The following is a 6,140-nucleotide window of genomic DNA, read 5'->3' on the forward strand; positions in this document are numbered from 1 at the left end:
AAAGAGTGTGGTCCACAGGGTTGAATACTCCTGGGAAGTCAAGAATGGAGCCTGAAGATGCCCACTGGATCTAGTGAGTCAGAGGTCATTGGTGATCTTGGGGAGAGATGGTTCTATGGAGTTATGGGGGCTGGAGTTTAGGAATAAATAGGAAGTTCGGAAATGGAGACAACAGGTGTAAACAACTCTTTCTAGAAGCTTGATTATTCTGTTAGAGCACGCAGTTGTGACGTTGAAATCTGTGCATTAGGATTCACTGAAGGAGGTACCATATTTCAGTGGCAAGAGAGTCATCATTTGTCCATGGGAAATCACATACTAACAGAATTGGCGCCCCCCCTTAATGAATCTGTGGAGCATTGACTCTGGTGGGATTGCTACATATATCATGGCAGCAACAAGACAAATGTTCATTTTGGGTATGCACCTGTGAACCTAAACAGCATGATCTGTACGTGCAGATGGTTTTGTAAACAATTACTGATACAGGGGCATTTTTAGCCCATTGATCTACTAGGAACAGGAAGTGACAGGAAAAGAGACTAATCACGGTGATGGATGTGTGCATCAGAATTCCTCACTCACAGCATGCATCAGCACCCAGGTCTCAACGCCATTGCCTGTGACACTTCAAATGGCACTGAGGCCACCTTAAAGCCAAGGGGGAGGGTCTGCCATGGCAACACAGGCATGTGGCATTCATTCAACTCTGACAAATGCGGCCTGCGAAGGCGAGAGTGTGGGACCAGATTTTTGGAGACTGAAACATTTACTAACACCCACAGCTTTGATGCCCAAAGTCAAAGGCAGAGGATTATTTCAGTCATTTTTTTAAAAAAATTTATTTATTTAGGCTGTGTTGGGTCTTCGTTTCTGTGCGAGGGCTTTCTCTAGTTGCGGCGAGCGCGGGCCACTCTTCATTGCGGTGCACGGGCCTCTCACTGTCGCGCCCTCTCTTGTTGCGGAGCACAGGCTCCAGACGCGCAGGCTCAGTAGCTGTGGCTCAGTTGCTCCGCGGCATGTGGGATCTTCCCAGCCCAGGGCTCGAACCCGTGTCCCCTGCATCGGCAGGCAGACTCTCAACCACTGCGCCACCAGGGAAGACCTATTTCAGTCATTTTTGATCACAGTACTTCAGACATTTTGACCCATTTGAAGACACTGACAACACTCACTTGGCTCTGAATAGGAATCAGCACTTAAAAAAAATCTGTGTGCATACGCCTCAAATCTCTTAACTCTAATTTCTGACGCCCAAAGCGCCCATTTTAGAGGCGGATACTCCTCTTTCTATTTTATCCTTTTTACCTGGAAAGAAGTGGATCCTGAAAAGTTGAAATACATGTCAGGAGAAAGGAGAATGTTTGAAACTTTCAAATCAGTGTTCATTAAGGTAAGTGTCTTGACGGCACATCATACTGACAGCAGAGACGCCATACACTGAGAGCGTTGGTACTCACTTAAAAATGGCTTCGGGCACATTTGAAATGTACTTATTCATAGACTGTGCATAAATTAAAGGGAAGGGTTTTCAGAAACAGTTATCTGATGGTGACAGTTATCTATGTTCAGACATCTGGTGCTTGTCTCTCCTCATGCCTGAGCTCCTCGTTGGGTTTAAGAAAGATGCCAAAGCTGCCAAAATATCTCTTTTGCGCCCAAATTCACTTTAATAAATACTTACGTCTCCATGTCTTCGGGAGGAAGAGAATGAAGCAGGTGGGCTGAGGCAGGACACCAACGTGGGCAGCACCAGAGGACCCCGGGGTCTCCTTATTACCAGGGAGAGAAGGTGACCTCCTGCCTGGGGTGATTTTAGAATGCCTGGCAAGGACCCTCAGTGGGGGAGGGTGGGAACGATGATGGACTGCAACCACAAAACTCCCCCACCTGTAAGTCAGGAATCCCTCTAACAGGAGCTAGAGATAAAATGTAAATGCTTATGGCTCTGCAAGAGATAGTTCAGAGATTTTAATTCACCCTCAGGTATAAATGGTGCTTCCAGAAATCTGGTCAAGCCTGAAGGAAGGAGCGTGGGAGAAAGGCCCAGGCAGTAGGGCAAGGGCCGAGGTGTCCTCCGGGGGCAGGCAGACAGGATCCCCATTTTGGCTTTGTTTCAGGGCTGGGTCTGACTGGTAGGGAGGCGGAGAGAGAGAGAAACTGTGAGAGATGGGAGTTGGTTCTTCGTACTCTTGGGAGCAGGGTGGTGGGTTGTCGGATAGTGGGCACGTCAAAAAGATACCACCCTTTGGCTGCCTTCTCTGCAAGCTTCAGGCACTTCTTTCACAAGGACACCTCCAACATCTTTTCATCAGTCCTGACAACTGCCATGTCAACACAGGACCTTAAAATTTGTTGCAGGACACCATTTTCGGGTATGCTCAGAAGAATCAATCCTGTCCACTACCTTCACTTTCTGAGAGAATCAAAGTGAGAGTTGGTGGGGACCAAACCAGATTTAGCGGAAGGACCCCACTGAACTCTTCTATCCCTAATTTAATATTATGGTTTTAGCATTTGCATGTATCTTCTTAAATAACGTTTAGGATTGTAAGTGTTTGTGTCTGTGTATACATGGACTTACCCTTATTAACTTATAACTTTTATTTCTTTAAAAAAACACTTTTTTATGAGAGGCAATATAACCTAGTGTTTAAGGGAGTAGGTCCTGGAGCCAGATGGCCAGAATATAAATCCCAGCTCACGTATTTGCTAGCCATGTGACCTCAAGCAAGTTACTAAACCTCTCAGTGCCTCACTTTCTTTATCTGCAAATTAGGCATGATAACTGTACCTGCTTCCTGGGGGTGTTATGAAGATGAAGTGAAATCATACATGGAAAGTCAGGCCAATGCCTGGCATGTAGTAGCACCTAATAAATGTCAGCCACTTTTGTTGGTGGTTTAGGGTTTTTCTTCCTTCCAGCTCCTTAAGCCACAGTTCAAGATGTTCCTCTGTCTTCTGTATTTCCTGAAAATTGGCAGCTGGTTATCTCAGGTTTTGTGATGTTAGTGGCTGTTGATGCTGACTGCCTAGATCCATTAATTCATTGGGGATAGCGAAATGGTGATATTCTATCACTTATTTTTTATTTATTAATTGGGGTACTTTATTTTTAAAATGCTTCCCTTCAGCTAATACTTGGTTACCCAGTGGTAAAAGTCAATAGAAAGGCAAAACAAATGCTTTATTCTTTTTTTTTTTTTTTTTTTTTGGGTTCCGAAGCCCTCTCACTGCGGTGGCCTCTCCTGCCGCGGAACACAGGCCCCGGACGTGCAGGCCCAGGGGCCATGGCTCACGGGCTCAGCCACTCTGCGGCATGTGGGATCTTCCCGGACCGGGGTACGAATCCGTGTCCCCTGCATCGGCAGGTGGACTCCCAACCACTGCACCACCAGGGAAGCCCTATTCTTCCTTTTTATTTACCAGTTTTGAAAGCCATCTGAAGATGACTTTTTTAAAATTTATTTTTTTAAAGGTTTTTTTGATGTGGACCATTTTAAAAGTCTTTATTGAATTTGTTACAACACTGCTTCTGTTTGGCCGCGAGGCATGTGGGATCCTAGCTCCCCAACCAGGAATCCCCCTGCATTGGAAGGCGAAGCCTCAACCATTGGACTGCCAGGGGAGTCCCTAAGTTCACAGCAATATGAACTCAAGTTTGAACGCAACTAAGTTTCAATCAGTTACAATTATTATCCTTTTTGAAGTTAAAATTGTCCCATCTTTGGCTGGTGTGAGGCTTTTTAAGTTGGCTCCTGAGTCTTTTGACATGACTGAAGTAGACTTTGATCACTTCCTTGCTATCCAATAAAACAAGATGTCCAGGCTGATCTTGTATACCTCTTACCCCAGACCTGGAATCAAACATCTCTCCAAGAAACTGTGGTTTCTTTTAGTAGAAAATGGTATTTCAAGACTACAGTCTGGGTACTATAGATGCTCATTGCTCCTAGGTTGGTCACTGTTTCTAGGCCTCTTCAGTTGACAGAGCTAGGATGGATAGATCAATTGATAGATCAATCAATAAACAGATATAAACTATCTCATGAGTTCCTAATGATACTTCCAATTCAAATTCAGGACTAAAGGGTTTTTTTGTTTGTTTGCTTTTGTTTTTGTTTTTTGGCCACACAGCTTGCAGGATCTCAGTTCCCTGACCAGCGATTGAACCTGGGTCAAGCAGTGAAAGCCCAGAATCCTAACCACTAGGCCACCAGGGAACTCCCCTGTTTTTTGTTTCTTTAATCTTAGGGGGTTTTATTAGTCATGTATACTTTAGTAAGAATTAGCTAGACCCTTTCCAAATTGACAGATGAGAACAAGTTCTCAAGCAAGGGAAATTTAGTATAAGGATACACAGAGCCCAAGGACAGAAATGTAGACAGACCTCAGGAAAGTGGTGAAACCAGGGACAAGAAAGTTATCAGGGATCAGGGCAGCCCTTCTCTATGGGAAGCTTCTTGCTTTTCTTTCATCAGATCTACTTTCTCCACTTCATCATCCACGTGGTTGGTAAAAGGTGTCCAAACACTTCCAGGAGATGGGCATTTTCCTGTGCTACAAACATGGCTACTGGGGGTGGAGACTAGGGAAGGAAAAGGAAGGGCTGTTCCTAGGCAAGAGGGAATCTCAATCACCTGGAGTCCATGTCATGAGGGGTGTGAGTGCATAAAGGCTGTGGGCACAAGGGAAGGCAACCATGCTCGTGAAAAGAATACAGGACGGGGTTTTCACTTAACCTTTTCTGTATCACATCTGTATCTCTTTTCTTCCACTCCAAGAAGCCTGGTTCACAAGGACACAGGGCAGGATAAAATTAGAATATCACATAATTAATAATCTACGTTAGGACTTCCCTGGTGGCACAGTGGTTAAGAATCTGCCTGCCAATGCAGGGGACACCGGTTCAAGCCCTGGTCCAGGAAGATCCCACATGCCGCGGAGCAACTAAGCCCACGTGCCACAACTACTGAGCCTGAGCTCTAGAGCCTGCGAACCAAAACTACTGAGCCCGCCAGCCACAACTACTGAGCCCGCATGCCACAACAACTGAAGCCCGCTTGCCTAGAGCCCATGCTCCACAACAAGAAAAGCCATTGCAGTGAGAAGCCCACACACCACAACTTAGAGTAGCCCCAGCTTGCCGCAACTAGAGAAAGCCCGTGTGCAGCAATGAAGACCAGCACAGCAAAAAAAATTAATTAATTAATTAATTAAAAAAATATATAATAATCTACTTTATCCCACTTCACACACACAATAGTCTCAGAGTAACATTAATACCACCACTATCAATGTAATTACTAAGAACAGTTAAAACTCAGTTTTCACATATGTTCTCCCCATTCTCCCATTTTTACAGTTGTCTGTAGCTACACTGTATGAGCATATGGCCTTTGTGCCCTATATTTTCTGTTTTAACCCTCACTCTGTCTTAGTTCTATGAGTAACCCTTTATTTAATGCTCACACCAGTCCTTAGGTTGATGTTTTTCTAGTCATTTTTATTGTCTTAATTGTGAAAATTTAAGAATATCCATCAAAATTGTATTAGTATGGTTCTCCAAAGAAATACAACCAATAGAATGTGTGTGTGTGTGTGTGTGTATTTATTATAAGGAATTGGCTCAGGCAATTATGAAAGCTGAGAAGTCCTAAGATCTGCAGTTGGCAAGCTAGAGACCTAGAGGAGATGATGGTGTAAGTTCCAATCCAAAGCCAGCAGGCTCAAGTCTCAAGAAAAGCCGATGTTTCCGTTTGAGTCCAAAGGCAGGAAAAGACCAATGTCCCAGCTTAAGGTAGTCAGGCAGGAGGAGCTCCCCATTACTCTCAGGAGGGTTGGCCATTTTTTCATTCAGACCTTCAACTGATTGGATGTGGCACACCCACATTAGGGAATGTAATCTGCTTTAATCAGTCTGCCAATTTAACTGTTAGTCTCATCCCCAAACACCCAGAATAATGTTTGACCAAGTAGCTGGGCACAGTGTGGCCCAGGCAAGATGACACACAAAATTACCCATCACAAAAGTAGAGGGCAGGAAGACTTTTTGCTGCCCCTAAAATCAAGAAGAAGTCATTCATTCTGCCTGCTAGTTCACAAGGCCAGACCTAGTAATGGTGCTGGTATTATATGAA

The sequence above is a fragment of the Lipotes vexillifer genome, unplaced genomic scaffold (genome assembly GCF_000442215.2).
Source record: "Lipotes vexillifer unplaced genomic scaffold, Lipotes_vexillifer_v1.1 scaffold408, whole genome shotgun sequence".
Lineage (NCBI taxonomy): Eukaryota > Metazoa > Chordata > Mammalia > Artiodactyla > Lipotidae > Lipotes > Lipotes vexillifer.